The sequence below is a fragment of the Schistocerca serialis genome, chromosome 7 (assembly GCF_023864345.2).
Source record: "Schistocerca serialis cubense isolate TAMUIC-IGC-003099 chromosome 7, iqSchSeri2.2, whole genome shotgun sequence".
NCBI lineage: Eukaryota > Metazoa > Arthropoda > Insecta > Orthoptera > Acrididae > Schistocerca > Schistocerca serialis.
In genome coordinates, this window is record NC_064644.1 from 66220754 (window position 1) to 66247286 (window position 26533).

Genomic DNA, 26533 nt, shown 5'->3' on the forward strand with positions numbered 1-26533 from the left:
GCACACGCTGTACATGGTACGGAAACAACTGGTTCTCCCGCAGCACTCCCCATACAGTCACGTGGTCAACGTTACCTTGTACAGCAGCAACTTCTCTGACGCTGACATTTGGGTTATCGTAAACTGCACGAAGAATTGCCTCGTCCGTTGTAGGTGTCCTCGTCGTTCTAGGTCTTCCCCAGTAGTGAGTCATAGGCTGGAATGTTCCGTGCTCCCTAAGACGCCGATCAGTGGCTTCAAACGTCTTCCTGTCGGGACACATTCGTTCTCGAAATCTGTCTCGATACAAACGTACCACGCCACGGCTATTGCCCCGTGCTAATCCATACATCAAATGGGCATCTGCGAACTCCGCATTTGTAAACATTGCACTGACTCCAAAACCACGTTCGTGATGAACACTAACTTGTTGATGCTACGTACTGATGTGCTTGATGCTAGTACTGTAGAGCAATGAGTCGCATGTCAACACAAGCACCGAAGTCAACATTACCTTCCTTCAATTGAGCCAACTGGCGGTGAATCGAGGAAATACAGTACATACCGACGAAACTAAAATGAGCTCTAACATGGAAATTAAGCGTTTCCGGACCCATGTCCACATAACATCTTTTCTTTATTTGTGTGCGAGGAATGTTTCCTGAAAGTTTGGCGGTACCTTTTTGCAACACCCTGAATATTAAGTATCAAAATTTTGACTTAAGGGGAATAAGTATCGAAAGTGACATTTTGTACTTGTGACCTCTTAATAATATCTGGTCTGGCCTGAATAATTTGATTTATTGTTTGTTAAATAATTCCTATAAGAAGTGTACTTTTCATCACTTCATAGTTAAAGGTTCACAAGTAGTAAAATCTGGACTTTCTGCCCTAAGTTAGTTATCTCTGTGTCTGGAAGTATTCAGTCCATAAGTCTGTGGTTTATAACCTTCTCTGCCTTGACGTTATGTTTATGTCGAGAGGCTGGATGCACTGTGTAGACAGAAGCAGCGGTATTCCATATGCATATAGTGCTTTGTAAGTGTTTAATTGCAACGAAAGTAAACTCCAAATGGCAAAAAAAGACCTACAGATAAAAAGGTTGATTAATTTCAGCGCTATTATGGAGTGGCAATAAGGTACAACTCATACGATCTACAAGAAACGAAATGAGCTGTGTGGGATACAGTCTTCGACAAATCACACGGTTATGATACGTCTATACACGATGTTTGTCCATCAGGTCCTCATTAACGGTTCAAGTACTGCACGGCACAGGCAGCAGGTGCAGGGGAACAATTCATATACAAAAACAGCGTACCATCTGCAGTTATGTAAGCTATTTAACCAGTGTATAGAGAGTTAGCTCGCCTGTCTCCAAATGTCTTCATGGTCAAAACCAAACCCCGAATGACTCTTTCAGTAACGGTCATTTGGACTACCACACCAAAAAATGTATTCGTAGTAATGGGAACTTTTTATCTAGTTGTTTGTGAGGCTGAGATAACGTTTAATGTCGGAAAGAATTATGGTAGTGGTGCAACTGGATAACTCTAAGGGCCTACACACTTCAAGCTTTCCATCGAATGTATCGATATAAAATTATGAAAACCCAATATTCGACAGAAGAAATGCATAAATAATTAATATACAGGAAAGGAAGGAAGTGTTTAGGCTTGCAGGGTGATCACGAATCAGATAAAGACTTTGCTGATTATGGGCGTGGCTGTTTTTAGGAGCTGCCATGCCTCCATTGTGAGGCACCTGAAAATTTAAACTTTATTTTCTGGAAATAAGTTTTTTTTAAATATTCGACTCAGTATATCATGAACTGTTACAGATATGTATATCTAATTTTACAATTAGATTCATCACAGTCCACTGTGGGTACTGAACATCAAATCAAATGGCTCTTAGCACTATGGGACTTAACATCTATGGTCATCGGGTACTGAACATCATAAATAGCTACAAGGGATTTTTACTTACAGAGAAAAAAATAGTATTTTTAAAACAAAAGTCAACATAATTAAAAAGTTCGTAGTTAATTAATTTTCTGTATGTCTTGAATGTGGTTCAGTAATCAGAAAAAGGAGTTACACAATACCTCAGGTCTCTCTCAATCTTAGTTTCTGAGTAATGGGTCATGAAAATTGCAATTTTTAACACTGTAGGTGTGTGGTGTACACACTACACTTAAAAAAAAACACCTTCATAACTGACCTTGAAGGCCCAACGGCACCGACCGGCCGCCGTGTCATCCTCAGAAATTAGGCGTGATCGGACGCGGATACGGAGGGAAATACGGTGAGCACACCGCCTTCCTGGCCGTTTCAGTTTCCGTAATCGGTGCCTCTAATTCTCAATCAAGTAGCTCCTCAATTGGATTCCCTTAAATACAATTTAAAAAAAATTAGAAACACATCACCTTAAGCGAAAGAAAGGTGGATGCAGAAAACGACAGTAGTGCCCTACAAGATTGGTCACATCGACGTATTTGCCACGCCCATGGGAAATGCGCCAGAGATAGGTTCATACACAAAGTTGTGTTATAAGATATGTAATGCTTTTCCGTGCTTCAGAATGAACGACAAAGAACATCGGCAGTAAATAATCTCGTGTAATTAAATGATAAGAGAATGTATAAAGACAACACAATTGCAAACGAGTTTCTTCGTCCATGCAATGAGGTTTCTTAATCCATGCAATAAGAACACGTCTGACATGAATGTAAATTGTATAATTATTTTAAATATTGTCCCAGTTGGTGTAAAAGACCTGGAACAATAATTGCATACGCCTGGGGAATTGTTCAGTATCCGCGGTACGGCTGTAGAGTTTCGCAGGCAGCATTCAAAGTGCAAAGCTGCAGATATTAAAACTTCTCTTTGGGAATTTCAAGTTGGACGATGGAATTTGGTCTGAGACTGCCGATTCTTAAGCAGAAATCGTGAAGCGAAGCAGAATTACTGCTAATATTGGAATATTGGAACACTCATCATTCAACCGTGAGATAAAAAAAAGAGTATCCTTTTTGCTTTTAAGTTTCTGGCCGTCACACCACACCTGGCTGGGCTCTAAAAGTTGTTCCCTAATAAGGAAACAGAATATGTGAACCGGAGTGAACTGCAGCGGAACGCTTTGATACCCGCCGGAGCTCAAAGTGACTTGGAGCGGCCGCCCCTGGGAGTCCTCTCGAAACAAGGCGGCAGGTGGGCGGTGCGTCCATTGCCTGCTCCACGGTCACCGGCTGGAAACGATTCTGCAGTGGCCGCCAGCAGAAGGCGTAATGACGTCCGCGTGTCGCTCTGCTCTTACACGGCTTTCGCGTTCCCGGCGCGATCAAGCTACTGACCCGGGAGCACTCTTTTTAGTCTGCCCTCTCCGGAACTGCCCTAACTCCATCCATCCAGCGCCACTGACGGAGCGCTGGCGTCGTTAAAGACTGCCAGCCGCTGGTGTGAGGAGCACGCCCTTTGATGTTACCGCCTTGTGGGGTCGGGGTAGTGTAGGAGGAGAGGAGGGGTGGATACCGATAGCGCTGCATAACGACCCACGATCGGCAGCTTGCCAGAACGGGTGGGGCTGTCCCCTCACCCTCACATCAGGCAGCAAGAGGCGCACGCCTACATTTCCTCGTGAACTGGCTGAGAAGTCTCAGAAATGCAGAAGGTAGTCCTTTGTTGCAGCTGATATTCTTACTTGGATGGCTTACTGGAAGAAGGGCGCTCTCAATTCAAATTTGAAAATAAATTACGCACACAGTACGTACCGGGTGACAGTTGACACGAGTTTGCTAATCGACAGCGAATAAGGATCGATTAGTTTTGAGAGTCGATTGCTAGGGAGCCTGAGGCGGCAGGCTGTACGGGCTGTTGGATGAGGGACCACCTAGTGCCAACAGCTATGGACGTGGGTGCTGAGGTCTCAGCAGCAGCAGTGGACACGCGGTTTAGTAAGGAAGCTCTCAGGGTTCTCTGTGTTCCGAACTACATGAGAGATCCACTGATTCCTACGAGGAAGCATAGGTAATGGAGCGTGTAAGTTAGTGATATGTGGACCTTTAATGAAAATTTATGCAGTGAAATTGAACTTGTATTCTGAACTGGTATTGATGGGCCGATTTGAAGGTCTAGCGATGGTGTGTTCGCTAGCGCTACAATTCTGATGCAGCTAGTTCGCCACTATTGTTACATCTGAGCAGTGTTTTCATATCAGGTCCATTAGTGGATGGGACTGTCACCCTGTACTTGGTCGGTAGTTGTAAAATTCATTTCAGAAGAGCAGCGGTTTGCTCTGAAGTATCATTTTGTGGTTACCCGCTTGTTGTCACTGGATTTCGGGTAGTTACGCTCGTGTTGTGATATACGTGTGTGCCTCGCAGTCTTCTCAAGCTCCGCTAAGTAAGACAGTGGAGCAATTGTACAATGTACGTATGTTGCAAATCAAATTTCTAATAGAAGATTGCCGCAGTGAACATATGTTTCTCCAGAACCGTTATATTTGTGATTGCTTTTGTGTAGTGTGCTTAAGCAAATTTTATTGATGGAACTGTTGAAGCAAACTATGTCGTCGTTCGGAACACTGGCTCTTATGTAAGTTGTTGGGGCAGATGGGGATTTACGCTCAGTCAGCTGGCGTGCGGTGTACGACTCTGCTGCAGGTATGCCCTCTTCTATTAACAAATACTAGCTCTTGGTCTGGATTATTGGGATAGGAGGGACGGCAACGCCGATGGTTCGGTATTACTAGTGAAACAGATGGCCTAGCGGCAGATTACGAGTGCTGGGCTTCAAGAAAATGCAGGAAACATAGTCAGCTCTGCTCTTCTACAGACAGCCCAGTCCCGTCGTCCATAAATTACATTAAATAATTGACAAACTTAAATGTATTACACTGTGTCTGATTTAGTGTGGTTTGTTAACTAGGTAAAAAGTGTTTGGCTTTAGTACTATGAAAGTAAGCTTTAAGGTGGTGTGACCTCTGGTAGTCAAGTCTGGGAAGCAGTAAGAATTAAGGCAGGGAGCGCTGTAAGGTACTATCTGTCATACATGTTTGTATAGGAGACCAGTTAGTAACATATGAACTGACTATCTGTGTCAAACATCTCTCCTAAAATACTTAAGCTTTCTGAAACTCAACAGACTATATTGCTTCCTTTTTATTTTCGTTTTATGGGGTTACTGGTGTAATCTGACGCCAAAATTTTAGCAGTGCACTTTTACCGGTGACTTTGATCTCTATAAAAAATTGGTTGGTATTGAATAACCACCAATCTTCAACTCTCAGTTTTAAATAAGTGTTATGTTTTCCGATCTAGGGTGTGATTTTGAGGAGTTTAATAAATGTCACTATGCACTCATTTCCTTGGTTTGAATTGTAGAGTGGCTTTAATTCCACATCTCTATAGAGGTATTGGGAAGGGGGCTGATAGTGACTGGAACGTTTGTTGCAGTCTTTGGTCGCTTCAAGCTTCAATTAAGGAATTAATTTGGTACAATATCAACGTCTGATTTCTTATTAATTTTTCTTTACTTACGATCATTTTTCATTTCTAGCACTAGAGCGAGATGGCAGAAGCACAGGCAAGTTTTACGGCTCTGCAACTACGGTGTTTCATGAAGCTTTTGTTTCTCCAGGTGAAGTCTGTAGAGGATATTGGCATGTGAGATGCCCAAATCCTAGGGGAGAACTATTCTTCCTACAAAACTGCCAACAATTTTTTATGTCTAGTTTCAAGGCTGTGCCTACCACGTTTGAAAAGGGAAGGCGCACAACGTCAGACGCAGCAACGTCCATGGTGTCCACAAACAGATTATTTCTTTCTTTTCTTGCTATTGTTTGACATCTAAGTAGTAAGTAGGGACTCATTCATCCATCAACAGACATGTATGTGACTAATGGATATCGCTAGTGCACGCACTCGCAGCTACCGAGCCACTTGTGTTGCCTGTCTTACACACACACACACACACACACACACACACACACACACCACACCAACTTCCATTGATAAGTAGAGCAGAATACACGATAAATTGTATTGGTAACAGAAGCATCCTCTTCCACACATCTAGAGGTCTCTTCGGAGTATACATGCAATTGTCGAAGGTACACAGATGAGCCTGTCAACGAATTTGAGATTAGTTCTTACTGGGAGTTACAAAATTCAGGAAAGTTAGTGTATGTTGGAAACAGTGGGATATATCGCATGTCACAATCGTCACAGAATATGTGTGAGGACTCCCTACCGTTATGAGAAGTTACACATGCGTGTATACCATGAGTCGGCCCCACACAATCACGTGCAATATTTCATAAACCGATGCGGTATCATAGTACCCCTTACTACGACTCTTATGAAAGTCTCTGGAAGGGTAGATTAGTTGAAGACCCTGCTATGTACATTTGAAAATACCGTCTCAAAAATCTTGCCGTTTCACATTGAATTACAAATATTGCTTTCAGCTCCCCGATAACTACGAAATCTCAGTACAGGCGTGTCTTCCACACAGCACTTACAACTTGCAGCGGCATGCTACCTGAATGCAGGTTGTGGGATGCAATGGATTAACTTTGAAACGAAGTCCTATGTTCACCATCTGCTCCTAACGAAACGAAGTTATCAACGCACCTATACTCAGCTCTGTTAGACTCGGAGCCAGTAGAACACGTTTTACGACTGACAACACGAATTTGTCGCCAGCTGCTGATACATTTGAAGTATCAAAGGTAGCAGTTGTAGATGATTAGACTTCTCAATGTCCCTGTCCGCTTTTTTAGTCCAAAGCAGCTTTACTGTGAAAGCTGGCATCAGTTGACATTCATTGTACTATAATGAATTGTCCATGATAATGCAGACCGTTTGCTGCCACCACAGTCAGTAAAGGGACTACCAAGTCAGGAATTTGGCCACGTCAACAGCGGTTGTGACAGTGACGAAAGACTGCTCAGCTGCATTGGTGAACCCAGTCTTTAAGGCGCAGTCAAGACGTGTAAAGCAGACTGTTGATCTCGTCTCTGCCTCGTGATGACTGGGTGTTGTGTGATGTCCTTAGGTTAGGTAGGTTTAAGTAGTTCTAAGCTCTAGGGGACTGATAACCATAGATGTTAAGTCCCGTAGTGCTCAGAGCCATTTGAACCATTTTGTTGATCTCGGCATGATTGGCGGCGCCATCATCCAGTGGCGATGAAATTTTAACGTGCTGGTGATGGTGTTAGCAGCTGTGTTGGCCCCAAAGGCGATGGCAGACAGCAGCTAAATATTCCAGGCACGAACCGTCTATCCACAGTGTTGGCAGCCAGCAGCAGGTAGAAGTGAACCACGGCTGCGAAATGCTGTTTGTGTGGGTTCCTTTCTTTTTCTTCTGTTACATAAAGACACCATTTGTAGTTACCATAACGACACAGGATAAGAATGGTTGGCGGAGATGCACATGTGGGCATCTATTGCTTTTACTGAATTTGGCTTGCAGCATGCAGTACACATACAACAAATTTTTGAACCTTCCCAATTGGATGAAAATTGTCGCACGATGGTGGAATGATCACAGTTCATCACATCTGTCAGTTCTAGAGCTTAGTGGATTCAAGCGATCTTCATCAAGCTGCGAAGGTCTTCCCGAGCGTGGAGAGTCACTAATTTCAAAACGCTCTTCCACAAACCAAAAACATCCGTTATGTTCCCTTGTTCAGTCCATTGGCATTATTCGCATACACGACGCACATATTTCTGGCTGCCTTTGCTGCTGTCACACCTTCAACGAAAGAATATAACAGAAATGTTCCGATTTCTCCACTTCGCACTCTTTTTTCTAGCGTTCACAGCTCCAGTCACTAGCTCCAAGTGAAAAAATGACAATACGTACACTCAAATAGCAACAAAGAAGTATAAACAAAAAATGACAATTGGTAAGTAAACAAATTTCAACCGGAATACCGACAAGTAAAACAAAAGGTCTGTTAACTTATGCCCAACCTAATATTTGTTGGATAGAGGTTCCGCAACGTCGAAACTGAGAACTTTGGGGGTTTGTTACTTAGGAGGAGACGTTGGAAGGTGCAGCAGCTCAATTAGCTGAGTTGAGTGCAGACAATACTATGTGTTTAAGCAATTGAAAGCTTTTAGAAGGGAGAGAGTTTCGTCCTGTTTATCTGCTCTCAGAGTAAGTTCAACTACCGTTGGCCTAGTGAGGCGTGTAGATACTTTAACTTAGGAGAGATAGATAAGACAGGACGAGAAAGTGATAGACACAGGGATGAGATTGTTGACAAACGAGTAAAATACTGCAGGGGACAGAGAAAGGAGTATAATGTTTGATTATCAGCTTCAATAAATACGTATGTATGGAATATGAACAAGTTGTAGTGCTCGACAAAGTAAACGTGAGCTGTGCTAATGTAAATGAGTGTGTGGATTCCAACAAGGATGATATTGCTTAAGGGGTAGTAGTCTATACCAAAGGGAAATTAATTGGTGATGTGAACAGCTTGTGGATTCGGGGTCAGATATAATCCTGGGTGGGCCAGTTCAGGGAAGTAAAGGTGTAAATAATTTTTGTGTCACGCAGAGTGTAGCTGCAGACGTTTTGTTGTAGATCCTGCGAATCATGCAGAGGAAACTATTGATGGTGCTAAAAATGTAAGACAAAAAAAATTTGAAAATGTTTGAAATACTAGTGATCGGGTCAACCATGTTAAATCTCACAAGGAATATGTGCCTGAGGATTGAGAGGTTCACAAAGATGATGATACTTGCAACGAAAGATGTACTGACGGTAAGAGAATATGTCGTGCAAAAATTTGTCTTCGGCAATGCACGATGAAACTTAGGGAAACATAGGTTCAGCAAAGGGAAGCCGTTTCCAATGAAGAGCTGCTGAAAGGCTCTGCTGTCATAAAGGACTAACCAACTAATCTGCAGTAAAAATTATTAACATTCAATTTGCGTCACATAGACCGCAAGCCATAAGGGAGCATTGTTGTTGTTGTGGTCTTCAGTCCTGAGACAGGTTTGATGCAGCTCTCCATGCTACTTTATCCTGTGCAAGCTTTTTCATCTCTCAGTACCTACTGCAACCCACATCCTTCTGAATCTGCTTAGTGTATTCATCTCATGGTCTCCCTCTACGATTTTTACCCTCCACGCTGCCCTCCAATACTAAATTGGTGATCCCTTGATGCCTCAGAACATGTCCTACAAACCGATCCCTTCTTCTGGTCAAGTTGTTCCACAAACTTCTCTTCTCCCCAATCCTATTCAATACATCCTCATTAGTTATGTGATCTACCCATCCAATCTTCAGCATTCTTCTGTAGCACCACATTTCGAAACCTTCTATTCTCTTCTTGTCCAAACTATTTATCGTCCATTTTTCACTTCCATACATGGCTACACTCCATACGAATACTTTCAGAAATGACTTCCTGACACTTAAATCAATACTGGATGTTAACAAATTTCTCTTCTTCAGAAACGCTCTCCTTGCCATTGCCAGTCTACATTTTATATCCTCTCTACTTCGACAATCATCAGTTATTTTACTCCCTAAATAGCAAAACTCCTTTACTACTTTAAGCGTCTCATTTCCTAATCTAATTCCCTCAGCATCACCCGACTTATTTAGACTACATTCCATTATCCTTGTTTTGCTTTTGTTGATGTTCATCTTATATCCTCCTTTCAAGACACTGTCCATTCCATTCAACTGCTCTTCCAAGTCCTTTGCTGTCTCTGACAGAATTACAATGTCATCGGCGAACCGCAAAGTTTTTATTTCTTCTCCATGAATTTTAATACATACACCGAATTTTTCTTTTGTTTCCTTTACTGCTTGCTCAATATACAGATTGAACAACATCGGGGAGAGGCTACAACCCTGTCTTACTCCCTTCCCAACCACTGCTTTCCTTTCATGTCCCTCGACTCTTATAACTGCCATCTGGTTTCTGTACAAATTGTAAATAGCCTTTCGCTCCCTGTATTTTACCCCTGCCACCTTTAGAATTTGAAAGAGAGTATTCCAGTCAACATTGTCAAAAGCTTTCTCTAAGTCTACAAATGCTAGAAACGTAGGTTTGCCTACGAAGGGAGCATAGGACTACCAAAGGACTCACCTCTTAACTAGCGTTAAAGTAAGTGATATAAGTGGGACCGCCTGTAAACATATTCTGTATGGTAGTATCATATGAGGTTTACGTGTGACTGTAGTTTTATAAATGAATTTCTCTGAAGAGTTTAAGGCTGACTTTTGTGGCAAAGTTCTGCGAGACTCACTGAAACAGCGAGTGAAGAAACCACCAGATCAACGGAAGGAAATGCCAAGGCTGAAAAATCAATGAAGCAGGACCAGATACTGTTAATAGACGAATTGTTGAGGGATTTCAAGAGGAAGAAGGAATCCTGGAACATTATTATAAATTAGCTCTTTATTTTATGTGACGATTTAGTGTAATGATATTAATGGATGAGGAACGAGCGAAGTTCTGGGAAATTATTTCAACTTAAAAAGGAAGCATTAATACAGGACAGATGCTGCAGCATGTGCAGCAACGTCATTACAATCAACGCCACAATGTTCTATCAGTGAAGGTCTCTGTTTCTGACAGAGTTATTGATCTGACTCTCCTTTATGCAAACGGTGACTATGTTAGGTGGAAAACTGCACATCCATCTGAATTCCGATCGCATCAGTTACCAGTGGAATGGATTAACATTAGAAAATGAAACTGAGTTATATATACTTGGCTAATGTATCGATTGGTGTAAGCTGACCTGGGATGAGGAAAACTAAATATATGGTGCCTGATTTGTCAAACTATGGAATACGTGGAAAAGTTTTTTCCAGAAATTCACGCAGTCTGTGCAACTGTTTCAGCACAGATGTGTCATAGGAGGGAGTGATGCATGATACCCCAATAGTTAGATGTCCCAGAAAGAAAACGCGCTCATCAATTTGACATTGCGTAAGTTGGGGCTCGAGTCATCTGGAAAGTTAGACACCATTACAGTATTGCTTGAAGCTGCTAAAACGGTGGGAAAGCAGGGTCAATGGTGTCATGGTTGCTCAATGATCAAATCTGGCATCTCTATCTTCTTGTGCCTTAGAGGGCAAAACCCACTGCCATTTCAGAAACAACAGTGGACCTTGCTTCCATATACGTCCGTTTCTAGACAAGCGTTAGTTGGTCATCGTCAGGGGCCTGCAACGAGAGGAGATCTACACTAGTCTACGGTTCAAGATGTATCAGCCAGCTGCCGCCGCCCGATTCTGTCTGCATTAGCTGCTATCCATGCTAAGTGTTAGTGTTGCTGGCTTGCCGTTCGCCAACTGGTGGGCAACCGGCTGGCAAATTTCCGTTGTTTATGAGCCGTCAAGTCTGGAGGTCCGAGGTTCGTGCGTGGACCATCAGACTGCTGTTCGCCATCGCCTGTACGGGCCACCGCAGCTGCTGTTCTCCATCATCAGTGGGAGTAAACTTCATCACTGAAATTCGCTGACGTCCCCGTCCGTTGCGTGGCCCACAGTTCGATTCAGCAAATAGTGGCGAGCTTCACTGTAAGAGGCTTATAAACCAAGCTGAGGTGCCTTCTCTTACGGAGTCACCACAGCAGCCGTCAATATGGCCAGGGTCTTGACTTGGCAGTTTTTGCTGACGATGTCGCTATAGGCTGCTTACACAAAGGCCGGCTGTGGCAGAAACTTTACAGCCCTACCGGTACTGCACCGGCCTGTCACATTAATGTGACCACTGTCAATGTTCGATCTCAACGTGCAATAACCACTCACAGACTGGCGATGGCAGCACTACAAGTGGAAAGTATATGAATCTTGTCGGGGGGTACACGGAAATCAGTGCAATTATTCTCGCAGTGACGAAATGGAGAGGTTTATCTGATGTCCAAAGGGACATGATCGTCGGCTTTCAGGCCAAGGATGGAAGCATTTCCGAAACGGTTTAGTTTGCAAACAGTTAGCATGGCTCAGTGGTTAAAATATAACGTCCACAGTAAAATGGCGCCACAGAAAGCGGGCATCGTGGCAACTTTGGTGCAGTACAGGCCATAGATGATAAGGGTGAACGACGGTTGTGAGAATGTGTGCGGGAGAATAGATTTGCAACTTGTAATATTATTGGGATTTCCGTAGTATGAAAGCTGTGAGTACCCTTGGAAAGGCATTCACCTATCTGTATATTAAATGATCAACTTATGAGATGAGACATATTCTTTGAAAGACATTTGTTATATATACTTTACATAACTGTAAAGATGCGCATCTAGCGCGGACGCTAATACATCGATTGCGCAGTCAAAGAAACAAAAAAATGGTTCAAATGGCTCTGAGTACTATGGGACTCAACTGCTGAGGTCATTAGTCCCCTAGAACTTAGAACTAGTTAAACCTAACTAACCTAAGGACATCACAAACAGCCATGCCCGAGGCAGGATTCGAACCTGCAACCGTAGCGGTCTTGCGGTTCCAGACTGCAGCGCCTTTAACCGCATGGCCACTTCGCGTTAAAGAAACATTTTAACAGAAGCTGAACTGACGTTCCGCTTCTATCTAAATAAAAGATGACAGTAAAAAACTTTTGTAGATCTTCAGATTTTAATGTACTTCTGCTTGTAATGTGAAAACGTAAAGAAGGTCGACTTCAAGCTAGAAAAGTGAGCGATCTTGCCAGCGTGCAGACAACATTATTAATTAATAAAATTCAAGTAATTTATGTTCGAAACTGTAAATCGGCAAGTTATTGTTATGAAGGTGTTGAACAGTGCAAGAATTGTCTTTAACGAAGGAGAAAAGTAATGACTGTAATTTGTGCCAAACCGTAAACCAAGGAGACAGCACAGGGCAGGCTGAAATCCGATCGCACCATACAGTTGGAAAAGTACTTATGTAAGTCATATTGTTTATAAATAAGCCCTAATTTGCTAGTGAGAATTGTTTGAATATATTTAGTGTTCACCAGATTTCTTATTCTGTTCTTTTCCTTTATACTTTTTTAACCTCCATGCCATATTATTATTATAAATGTCAAACAGCCGTTACTACAGCAGAGAATACTGCAGCATCCTGGTCGTGTACAGAAGGCCGCCCCTTGTCTTCTATACAACTCATAGCTGCCCCATGTATTAATGATTTCATTTGTAAATGCAATTTTTTTACTGTTCATTGTTAAAGGCCCCTTAGGTAATTATAAAATTCATACTGATTACGTAAAGAAATCCGGGTTGTTCTTTTCCAAATAATAGAAGTCTTTGCGTAATCAAAAACTAGCCTCCTTCTGACAACGATCAGGAACCGACCAGAAGACGGACGTCTTCGACCGCTTTCGTGTCTCCTGTGGCAGAGCTGTGCCAAACTGGGAAAACGACATTCTAGTATGAAACACAGATTTAAATTGAAAGAATAGAAATATATTTAACCTAATAATTTTTTTTATCATACTAGAAACTGTAGAAAAACTGATCGCCCACATGAATCAAGGAGCTACCAACACTATCTCCTCAACGACTGTTCAGCGAACGTTGCTACGTAAAGGCCTCCGCAACTTCGCCTGGTTAATGCACGTATGCTGAATTCATATGCGACGAAGGCTGGAATCTGCATTCCAGCATCAGAAGATGACGTTATAACGGCCCCCTGCCTTAATATGATGAAAATGCAGTTTTATGTTAGTAAATAAAATGTCACTTGCTTTAGGAGATTATAACTTCTCATCAAAACATTTCAAAGATGTTCGAAGGGTGGTCGTTACAACGCTGAATATTACTGTTTCAAAGATAAAGTTTATGGCTCTTCACTTTTGTTGTCTAGGATATTATATATTTATAAGAGGTCCGGATTTTTAGAATAAGGTTAGGCTGGAGACATCTAGTAGTTTTATAAAAGTCATCACACGTTTTATTCCTCTTTAAAAAGCACACGTAAAGTTTACCTGGCGTCTCTAACAAAACAGTTACATCTTGTGCATCAACCTCTTTGGTTCTGCGATCCACACATGTTTACATACAATGGAATTAGCCGGCACCAAAGATACTGACCGACGTGACTTTCACAACTACACTAAGCCAACTGCCTCCCGGTCTTTGACAGTGCTCGTATTTATAACCTTCCAAAGAGATGAACAAATTATCTGTCTTTTTTTTTAGAGTCAGTTAAATTGTTATTAATGAATTATTTACATGGAATAGTTACGAATGATTCTGGTGCTCAGGTGTTTAGATTAAAAACATAAATGGTGCATTTTACAAATAATTACAAGTGTCAACCAAGTGAAATAGCTGGATTACAAAGTGTTGAATATGACCTTTCTCATTTGCGTAATATTGGGGTTAAAAACTGCAAATCTGTAAATTACGTGAGTATACAGTACAAAATATTGTTAAACTTATCTGTTTTTAATACTAAGTGTAGTGAATAATCACGTTCTCCTGGCCAAATTTTGTAACGAGCAATTTCGTAGTCACATATGTTGACACTTTGAATAAGCATATGTGAGCAAAACATAATAGTTGCTAACGAAATATTCGTGTTAAAACAGTTTAAATAAATGTACCTTGCTTTGGCAATCTCTTTTGAATCGAAATATTATATTTTAATGACATTGAAAAACATTGCATCAAAATTGCATCCATACGAAATTTAACTAGTTTGAGTTTAATTTGCTGAAAAATCGTAATTTATCTTCGGTATCGTATACTTCCATACTCCTTTTCCCTTCTATCGGGATCATTACAACGTCCACTGAAGGGAGGCAGGTGGCCTTTACATACGACATAAGGCTGATGGCGTTTGAAACTAAAGCCTTGCAACATTACTCGGAAATTTTCATGTCGGAGGAGGAAGCGTTATAGTCTTAGGAATATTTTCCTAGCATTCGCTGAGTGGTCTCGTTACTTTGGAAGCACAATAGAGCAACACAAGTATTCATCTACACTTGGGGTCCGTGTCCACCGCTAAATTCAGTTCGGTTTTCCTCGTCACGATGGGATCTACCAGCAGAACAATTCATTGTGTCACTCAGCTCACAGTGTACGTGTGTGATTCCAGGAGCCTCAGGATATGGCTACTGTACTCCCGTGGCCATCAAAACCCCCGACTTGGAACCCATTCTGGAATTTGAGGACGACACAGATCGGACCGTTCGCGCCATGGATCTTCAACCGAGAAACCTTGTCCAGTTGTCCTCGGCACTGGAATCGACATGACTCCACATCCACTTCGGTGACTTCCATAATCTCACTGACACTATTCCTGCATGTCTCGCAGCGGTCCTCGCTATAAATAATGGTGACCTGTGGCACCATGAATATCACAGTGGGTGATGAATGGTACAACTTCTCCTTTCAGAAGTCCTGAGTGGTGACTTCTGCTGTGTCAGCAGTTGATTACTTTTCTTGTAGTAAAACACCTGACTGCTGTCTTCCGTTACTCGTTCTATGACGTCTTCTGTGAGACGTTCAAATGAGTCTGCCACTTCGCCAGATAGACTGTGGTGCAACATTTGTCATAGTTGGTGAGTTAGTTGATGGAAACCTCAATAAACAAGTTTGGGAAATGAATGATAAAGCAAGATTGGCTTTGGTTTTCTAATCTTATCCTGACTGATTACCCTACGATGGTTGCCACCGTTCCTGTGCCTTCGGAAAGCTCTAGTTTGGCGTATTTCTTTATTGATTTCCGTGCTGATGCAAACAAATACAGCAAGCTCAGAGAAAGTCGTGGACGAAATGCATACTATCTCTCAATATTATGACGTAAAGAAAGATACAGAAAGAGTGGGAGTTTAGGTACAGGCGACAGAAGTCCGATTTTGAAGATAAATATCGGATGCACCATTCGTTAATATAATCGACAGACTACACCTGTAACTAAGCTATTATATAAATGGGTCGTGGAATAAACGCATGCAACTCTGAAAGAGAATAATGTCTGTTGCTAATATTCTACATGTACTTTTAAGATAATATCTGAGAGAGAAAAGTTGTACGCATTTTGTCTGCATGCATTATCCTTCTCTTATCTTTGAACAATTTAGGTTCTTTCAATAGAACAGAAGGCTTTTGATGTACATATTTGTAAAATATTACTTTTCTTTTAACAACAATGTTGTCGTCGGCTGATACTTGTATCCAAGTTTTATTTTTCTCTTATATTTCCATTATTGCATGGCAAGTGAGATATGTATATGTCTACGTTAGCTTAGCAGACCAATCCTGACATGAAACATGCGGCCATTTACTTTACAAATAATAGAGGATGGAGGGTGTGGATGGGCCTGGCGAAGTTTGCATCTTTGATGATTTTCATTGTCCTGCCTTCGACTTTCCTGCTCAGAATGTGAAACAGCAGATGAGATAGACGTGTGCAGTGCTTACGATCTCCTGCAGTGACACACCAATTACTTGGGTCCATGTTTAGATTCATAAAGTTCCTCTTGAGTTATTACTTATATCGCTTCAGAGGAGCACCACGGGCCATCTACTTGTGTTCACTTCACTATTTAGAATTTGTAGAGGAAGTGCGTGGTTTCTCATGCGCTGGACATGCCCAATTCATTTGAGTTGGTTACCAATAACAATGGCTTCTAAACTAAATAGCTTTGCCTTCTCAAGAACGTTAGTGTTTGGCACGAAGTCATCCCACTTGATATCGGTAACGTATCTAACCTTCATTGGTTGAAGCGTAATAGTTTCTTAAGATCATGGTGATATAGCGTGAGCGTTTCGCAACTATGGAGCAGGGTAGAAACAACAACTGCTCGATACACCACCAGTTTGGTGCATAGTGTCAGCTTTATTCAGGAAGATCGATGTAGAAGACGTCCAAAAGTAACATGTGCGGCGTGCTTCCAGTTCTCGACGTTCTTTCCCGACGGAAAATTAGTTGATAATATACAGAGTGATTATAATTGAACTTAAACTATGAAAACCCTGTAGAAATAACACCACTGGTCAGAATGCCGTCAAAATGCAACGTTATATTATCGGAGAAGGGGAAAACTTGTGGCAGACGAAAAAAAAATAGTGGTAAAATTGATCAATAGGTAGAGCTGTATGTGTCAGAATATGAAAAGTGGCCATGTGGTTCTAGGCGCTACAGTCTGGAGCCGGGTGATTGCTACGGTCGCAGGTTCGAAACCTGTCTCGGGCGTGGATGTGTGTGATGTCCTTAGGTTAGTTAGGTTTAATTAGTTCTAAGTTCTAGGCGACTGATGTCCTCAGAAGTTAAGTCGCATAGTGCTCAGAGCCATTTCGAAAACGCCTGTCATGCGCACGACCCATTGCTGGTATAAACACGCCAAGTACACGGTTTTTCCTCCTTTCGTGTCTGCAACGTTCGTCATGGCTGTCTTAATGCAGGATCGCGCTCTGCTTCTAAAACTGTATTATAAGAATGATGAGCGTGCACAAGTCGCTCTGCAGAAGCTCCGGGCACTAAAGGGTTTGAAAAAAGGTGTTGGTGCGAAGACTGCCGCAGGGGTGGAGAAAATGATTCGGAAATTCGAAACGACGGGTTCTTTTGGTGTGCAACCTGGTAGAGGGAGGAAACGAATTGATTCGATATCAGTGGATACAGTGAACAGACCAATGCAGGAGACGAGTGATGGTGTGCAAGATAGTGGAGCATGGAGAATTCCCACAACATTCGACATACCCGTGAACACAGTGCGTAAAATCCACGAAACATCCTTCTTTGCGATCCATTCTCAATTACCCATGTGCACGAGCTGCTCCCTGTTGACCTTCCAGCAAGAGAGACATTTGCAGTAGAATTTCTTGCTCACATGGAATTGGACGGTGATTGGCCGTGGAAGATTTTATGGACGGACGATGCCCACTTCTATCTGACAGGATATGTCAATACACAGAATTGTCGAATATGGGCAACGGAAAATTCACACGCAAATCAACCAGTTCCACTTCATATTGAAAAGGTCACTGTGTGGTGCGGGCTGACTGCGTAATTTATCTTAGGGCCATATTTCTTCGAAGAGAAAGGTGTTTGTTACCTGTACCGACACTGGTAAGCGCTATGAGAGCCTTTCGCGCAACCACGTCAATCCAGCTCTCCAACGGCGTGAATGTGTGGATGGGATCCGTTTTATGCAAGATGGCGCACCTCCACACTTTGCAAGTGCAGTTCAGCAGCTCCTGAACCACCGTTTCTGGAATGCTAGAATTATCAGCCGCCACTTCCCTACAGCCTAGCTGTCCCGATCACCTGATCTTAATCCATTAGATTTCTGGTTGTGGGGCTATCTGAAAGATGTTGAAAGATATTGTGTTCAATGTTCCGATTGCAATCTTGGCTGCATTGAAGGCACGCACTGCGCAACCCATTCTGTTGACCCCGGAAACACTTCGATCAGTTGTGGAACATGCTGTTTCTCGATTTCAACTTGTAGCAGAAAGAGGTGGATAGCATATTTAACATGTTTTGCGGCAGTGACACGTAAATTAATAATACGACCGGTTTTTGATTGATGCTTTTTATGCACTTTTTGACCACAGTACAATTAAAAACCGATGTGAATGATACTTTTATGCGGTTTTTGGCCTCAGGACAATTAAAAACCGATTTTTCCCATCCGATGTGATATGACCTTGCCTTAGTGGATGGGCTTATGTAACTAACAGTGTCTCACCTGTACACCCTTACACACTGAGCAGTACAGTTTGTTTAACGTCGAACGTACACCTTAGGCATCGTTGTATGCTTCATTTGTCATTTGTAGTCGACCACTGTTAAATTATGATGCTTACAGTGACATCTATTGCTACATTTCGTAACTATTTATTTTTCTGTTGCCATACGTTTTCCCCCTCCTTCGGCAAGATTCCGTTGCAATTTCACGTCATTCTGACCAGTGCTGTTATTTCTACAGCGTTTTGAAAATTTGAGTTTAATTATAATCACTCTGTACTTCCCAGATAGAGGGAGTGCAACATTTTAGAAAGAAGTGCAGGAAGCAGAAATGTGGACTTCTGCAAAAGGCGGTTTCAGGAGCTGGCTGTGTTAGTACCTTTGTTTTTTTGTATGTTGAACGTCACACCAAACAAGACAAACAGTAACTTAAGAAGAGTGTGCTGAATTTCGAGATCGATCAAACTGTCCACACGGAATATAGTTTCGGCAGGGTGCAGAGTATTTTCATGTTATAGTATTACGTTATATGAAGCAGTACGAATTTTACTTTATATCATTTTGCATTATTCTCTTGTATATGTCCGGCTATTGTAACCGACCCATAAAATATTCGAGATACGCGTCAAAGAAAGCAATAAACTTTAAATTCTTACACTGCAATACTAGATATATTTTTGCTGAGTATCAACTCTGAATTTACTGTATCGTTACTCATTTACTTACATAAATCGTAACTAGCGTTTCCCGAAATACAGAATACTTCCTTGTCTGAATTCTTTTGGTCACTGCTGCTCTGAACAGAATTAATTCAAGAGTATACCCCAATCGTGTCTCAGTTAAATCATCTGCCAGCGAAAATCGTGACATTTTCTTTACGAGGAAGCGTTGAATGACGCCGTTTCCGAGGCCAGCGTATATTAAATGGACATATAGATGCACACAAACATATGTTAACTAATTATTATCCCACTTCCTGACCCTATTTATTTCCTCTCTCTCTCTCTCTCTCTCTCTCTTTCCATTAATTCGAAACTGTAGCGCTTGGTTGCCTTCAGCCCCATTTAACTTCATCGTGTGTTGATTTTCCTCCACTAAATACAAACTGGGAATTGTTTTCTATCGATACGGGTCCTCAACATTTACAATTAAGTACTTAACATAATATTTACAAATACATTAACAAGACAAACGCCCAGTTTGATCATTTGATTTGGAACGTCTTATTCGCTGGGTTTTTCAAACCAGGATTGAGTCTGTGCTGTTCCAAAGATTTTACACCCGCTCCTACTTCAAGAAACAGTTGCATTACTGGAAAAATATTTCTTTTGATGAACTTCATTTCCACCAGTCGGTGCTTTTGAAATAGTACTTTACTAAGGAATCCTCTGATGTGTCTATTTTTACTCATTCTCAAATTCGTAATATACTGAATACGTCAACTCCGTAAGTTGCATAAAACAAAAGGTACATGTCAGTCTGAGGATTATGCATAACATAGCCGTCAATATACGAGACCTCGGTATGTGTATCAAGAGCTGTTTGCAGTTCTGCCGGTGTTAGGAAGTGTGTGCGGGAAAAATGGCTTATACAACTTACTAGGATGACGTGTCCACAGCTATCACGCCTCTGAGAAAGGGAAAAGATTCAAACAAGCTAGTAGTGATTAATTAAGCCATATTTTGAAGTAAAAGCTTGGTAAAAATGATATCGCTCTCCGAAGGTGACGAGTCTGTGATACCCTCCCAGAGGAATCCAATATAAACTATTATTAGCTCAAATTAAAATAAGCTTATAAGAATTTTAAATCAAGTAGACAGTTCATTCAGCAGAGATTTTATGTTGAGAATAAATAAAGCTATGGCGTTAGTGATAAAGACTAGAGAAAGGGGAATAATGTCTTGCAAAACATAATTTTAAAATGTGGTCAGTGCGAGTCGGCCTTCTAAGCAGATAAATGGTATCTACGACAGATTTTTAATGGTTTCAAATAGAGGTATATAACAGCACAACATTTTTGACTATAATCCTGGATTAACTAAACATAAGGATGTGGAGGGTAGATGGTGAGAACTGAAGAAAATAACAATTAAGAGATTTTTAAATTGTCGTTGTTAAAATGTGTGTCAAAATTATGAGAGCAAAGTAGGCAAAAATCAGAAAGTGACGAAGAGAATAAGAGAGGTAGGAGTCTATTAAAATCTTTTGCACTAAAGTGGCAGATTTGTGTGGAACGCATTATAGCATTCACAAAACAGTTAAACACTGAAAGTAGTTGTAGCTGGAAATTCGAAAATGATGACTGATAATAAGATTAATGTATATCCCAACTTGATCGATTTTTGCACATGGACTCATACTGTTCATCAACTCACAAAACATTTCTGATAACGATGTATCTGAAAGATCGCATCACGATGTCACACAGTTCTTCAGTTGCTTTTTGATGCACTTCTTCATGCTTACTTAGAAAATGTAACATGTCTAGTAAAGAGAGAGTGTTTACACTACGCTTGTCCGCTCTCTTCTGGAGTACTGCTGTGAAATGTGGGATCCGCTTCAGATAGTGTTAAGGGAGGACACCGAACAGGTCCAAAGAAGTGCAGCTCATTCTATACTATAACTAATTAGGGGAGACAGTGCCCGTGGTTATTATACATGTAATGTGATGGTAGTCATTAAAATAAGGCGTTTTTCGTCGCAAGAGGACGTTCGCATGAAATTTGAATCAGCAGCTTTCTCCTTAGAGTATGAAGATATTTTGTTGGCGCCCACCTACTTAGGGAGAAATGACCATCATAATAAAATAAGAGAAATCAGAGGTCGAACCGAAAGATGTATGTTTCCGGTTTCGCCACGGGCTGTTCAAGATTTAAGGGCAACAAGCTTGAATGTGGCTCGGTGAATCCTCTGCAAGTCACTTAATTGTAAGTAGCAGAGTAATCATTTTGGTATCGATGTAGATTATCTTGGAAGATGATTTAATGGCTGAGTTAAATGAATCCTGGTAACCCTTCGTTCAACTCAACAACAAGCGATCTGCTATCTGTCACATAATACGTACATACGCATCTCAACATGCATTTCAAGATATTAATTTCATTGCTTGGTGCAGTTTCATTGCGAGCAAATTTTTATCCTATTGCTGTTTGAGCACGTGGTTCTACAGACATGTCCCACTTACTGCACTATTTACGCCACTCACGTTGCCGAATCTCAACGTCAAATAAACGGCTGAGAATGAAATGACGAATATTACCAGCAGTTATAAGACTTAACAAGAAGCTTACAGTCACTGGCTGGTTCGTATGTTCTACAAGAAGTCATATTTAGTGAAAGCTAGAACAACCAAGTAAGAACAAACTATAATGAAAGACGTTGACATGATACACTCTCTAGAACTGAAGGGTAATTAATTTTAGAAAATGGTTTTCTTTCAAACAGAACCAATCAGAGGCAGCAATAACGATAGTACGAAAACGTGAAAATGTGTTGCACGTTGATCACGAAATTCTGATGTTAGAGTAATGATGGGAGTCTACTTTCAAATCATGCAGTTCCATTGAAATATTATTAGACACGTGTTGATCAATACTGGAGAACTACTAGGTAATTTTTGATCTATTAATTCATAAAACACCTTTGTATAGAGTTAGAGATGTTTCCACGAAAGGAAAGAGGCTTCATTACAGAATGAAACTGAGGATTTTTGACAAAAACTTAAGTCAAAATGAGCGTAAGTACGGCAATGAGAGAAACGATCATTGTATCCTCGAGTATAATTCTAGTCTCCAATATAAAGAAAAAATTTGTAAACGAGTAAATATCAGCTGTACAGTGGCTCCAGTATCGTATAATCGCCAAATAATAAAAAAAGAGAGTATCGCGAAGGCGGGAATATTGCAGTCTACGGAAACAGGAGTTCAGGAGTATATGCGAAGCACGTATTTTATTTGTTTCACACGCTCCATTACGTTGCAATATCAGTCAGTCGAAAATAATAACAAATCAGGATAGCAGCCGGATCATGTTGACTTCGTTCCACAATATTTCGGCTGACAACCGTTCAGCCATCTTCAGGTGAGTGTCAGCCGACTGGAGACTGCTAGTTGAGGGTGTCGTCTTTAAGGAAAAAAATTTCGAGCGAAGTCTACTTCAAGAGAGTTTTAGAAGTTCGCCCGCTTATCAGCAATGTTACCGTAAGAAGATACTGTTCGACGCGCTATTGTCAAATTAACAGATAGGGCTTTTGTCAATATAACGGTGTCTCTGAACCGGAAAGGCTTAAATTTCGCCCATACGCCGAGAACGCTGCTTCTAATTGATTTTATCAGTGCTGTTGAGGAAGCTGTTAGTCCTCTTCCTAGTGACGCTGCAGAACAAATAAGACGAGAAACATTTCGAGCACTCATGAAAGCTCCGCATCAGAAGAGCAAAAGTTCTGCCATGGAAAGCGCTGCACTACGAAAGCCTGGAAAAAAATCCTCACACGGTGGTCTTACCAGCGGATAAGGGAAGTGCCACCGTGCTTATGAAACGTGAGATTTATCAACAGGAGATTTATAGCTTGTTGAGTGGGCCAGTGTACTGGAAGACTGACAAAGACCCCACCGGGAAAGTGGAAAGAAAAACGTCAGCGCTGATGAATTCTTCTTCTGCTCTGCAAGAAGTGGCCAAAAGACTTTCGCCCACAAAAACAGGTACTCATTAGCATTTAACTTCTTCTTTCTTCTGGTAGACAATACAAATGGCATGCTTGGAACAAGAGAACCATAAGGCTGTTTAGCCAACACTCCTGTAGTCTCAGCTATACTAAAAGTCTTCCAAGCCAAAATGTTAGCATCTAGAAATGCTTCAAGGCCACCATAATCTGCTTGGTTGCCCCATACAACAGCCAGTGTCAGCCACGTACTACCTCCAAACACTGCTTTTACATCACAAGTAAAGTTCCGATGGAGTACACGAAAAACATTTGGACCTCCAATCAGTTTTTGCTTATTAAACTGCCCAGCCACGTCAATATCAATCGCCTGCAAACTGCGATACACAGGTACACTGCGCCGCCAGCGACGACGATAACCACGTCGCAGAGGCATTGTTGTGGCACGTTAACACAAGAGAACGTAGCAAGCCAATGCCCAGCGAGACACCCAGAGCTACGTGTCCGCACTCCTCGACTTTCGCAGAGCGAATGACGCTGAGTGCTGCGGCGCAGAGGCATTGCTGTGCGAATCGCCCACAAAAACAGGTACTCATTAGCATTTAACTTCTTCTTTCTTCTGGTAGACAATACAAATGGCATGCTTGGAACTAGAGTCCCATAAGGCTGTTTAGCAAACAGTCCTGTGGTCTCAGCAATACTCCAAGTCTTCCAAGCCAAAATGTACCTAGCATTATTAGGCCCGCGTTGCGACAAAATTCACTTCAGGTTGCGGCAGTCGCGCTGATAAGGTGCGCTGACGCTCTGCGAGCGCGTGGCGACCGGAAGTTGTGGTGCGATAAGCTGTACTGGCGTCCAGCTGCGCCGCAGCACGGAGCGTCATTCACCCTGCAAACGTCGAGGAGTGCGGACGCATAGGTCTGGGTGTCTCGCTGGGCGTTGGCTTGCTACGTTCACTTGTGTTAACGTGCCACAGCAATGCCTCTGCGACGTGGTTACCATCGTCGCTGGCAGCGCAGTGTATCTGAATATTGCAGTTTGAAGGCGATTGATATTCACTTGGCTGGGCAGTTTAATAAGCAACAATTGATTGGAGGTCCAAATATTTTTTGTGGACTCCATCTGAACTTTACTTGTGATGTACAAGCAGTGTTCGGAGGTAGTACATGGCTGACACTGGCTGTTTTATGGGGCAACCAAGCAGATTATGGTGGCCTTGAAGCATTTCCAGATGCTAACATTTTGGCTTGGAAGACTTGGAGTATTGCTGAGACTACAGGACTGTTGGCTAAACAGCCTTATGGTTCTCTTGTTCCAAGCATGCCATTTGTATTGTCTATCAGATGGAAGAAGAAGTTAAACGCTGATGAGTACCTGTTTTTCTGGGCGAAAGTCGGCAATGGCAATTGTAAAATACAGATCAATGGCGACTGCGTGTTGTATTATAGACAAGAAAGTGTGTTTGGTCCTTTCCTTGTCTCTATAGCTTATCTCCCTCCCTTTTTTTATTCAAAAAATATGTTCACTTTCTGTTTCTGTGGCATTGCCGCTCTTGTTTGCTCGCTAGGCGGGTGATCCTCTCCCCTCTGGTAGCAACCTATTTTATCGACTAGTTTGAGGAAAGAGATGTTGATTCGGCGGAACTCAGACAGACAGTCTTCTGGCGATATGTTGATGACACTTATGTAGTGTGGCCCTATGGTGAAGAAGAACCTCATAGTTTTATGCCACCCAAAGTATATGGTCTTCGGAAGATTCATAAGATACAGATTCCGTTACGGCCGATCGCCAGTAATATCGATGCCCCCACGTGTCATTTGGCTATATGTCTTGCCTGTTTACTGATACCTTTGTGGGGAATTGCACGAATCACGTTCGCAACTCTGCTGACTTCATCAATATACTCAAATCACGTCAACTCAGTGAAACTGACATTAGTGAGCATTGATATCCCCTCACTTTTCACTAAGGTTTCTCTTATGGACTGTTTGTTATTCATCAGCAATAAGTCCACGAACGATATAAATGAACTTTTTCATAAAGTCCTTTCCTCAACCTAGTTTTAAATTAACAATGAATTTTTTGAGCGAACTGACGATGTTACCACGGGCAGTCCCCTCTCCCCTCTGGTAGCAAACTATTTTAAGGACTACTTTGAGGAAAGAGAACTTGATTCGGCAGAACTTAGCAAGAGAGTCTTCTGGCGCTATGTAGATGACACTTTTGCAGTGTGGCCCTACGGTGAAGTAGAACTGTCGTGTTTTGTTGCAACATAGGAAGTCAGTCCACAAGAACATCAGATTTACGATACAAATAGAGACGGATGGTTGCTTACCGTTTTAGGACGTCTTTATCGTAGGAAAGTTGATGTATTATTGTGGCATTCTGTCTACTGTAAGTCTACACATTCGGACCTCTCTCTGGAAGCCTCGAGTTACCGTCACCCTTCACAAACTAACGACGTCCTTAGAACGGTGGTTCACGGGGCACATGTTATTTCTCATGGAGGCAGTCTTACATAGGAGCCAGAACATCTACAGTCGACGTTCGGAGATAATGGTTACTCAAAACATCAGATTACTACAGCGCTAAGGAGGAAGACCCGTGACCGCCCACAACATCAACAAGATAAGGAGTTGTTCAAGTCTAGGGAGTTCCTTCCATACGTCGGCAACCTTCCTTCTGAAGTAGGCAGTATCGTAAGGAAACGTCAAATTAAAGTAACATTCCGGTCAGCGGCCAATGTAAGTGGTTTTCCCGGTTCGGTAATGGACGAGCAGGGACTCCTGAAGTCCGGAATTAACAAAACTCCTTCCCACCGTGGGAAAGCTTACATACGTCAGACGGTATGCACGGGACATGAGAGGTGCATCGAACATGAGCGCCACACTCGCCTTTCGCAGCCCAGTAAGTCGGACGTAACTGAGCGTTGTATTACCAGATTATCGATTATCCGGCCACAAAAATCTTGGCCCCGACGATATCCTTCTGGTACTGAATAATTAAAGAATGTGTGGAAATACATATAGCAGAACATAGTCTAAATCGTGATCGTGGCCCTCAATTGGACAGTGTTTGGGCCCGGTGATCCTAATTTCTTATGAGAAAAAACATTTTATTCGTAATGGCACGTCTAGTGTCATCTGACGTTTGTTTTTAACGCCGGTAGCGCGCATTGCGACACTGGGTCGACATGTAGTTTCACCTTTACGTATGCTCCTGCGCGCCACAGGCAATG

General features: G+C 42.0%; 1 protein-coding gene across 1 annotated transcript in view; it reads right to left on the minus strand.

Moving 5' to 3' along the window:
* The window catches only part of LOC126412887 (zwei Ig domain protein zig-8-like), a 1343258-nt gene that overhangs the window by 160628 nt on the left and 1156097 nt on the right, over positions 1-26533 (minus strand). The gene's annotated exons all lie outside the window — the stretch shown is intronic.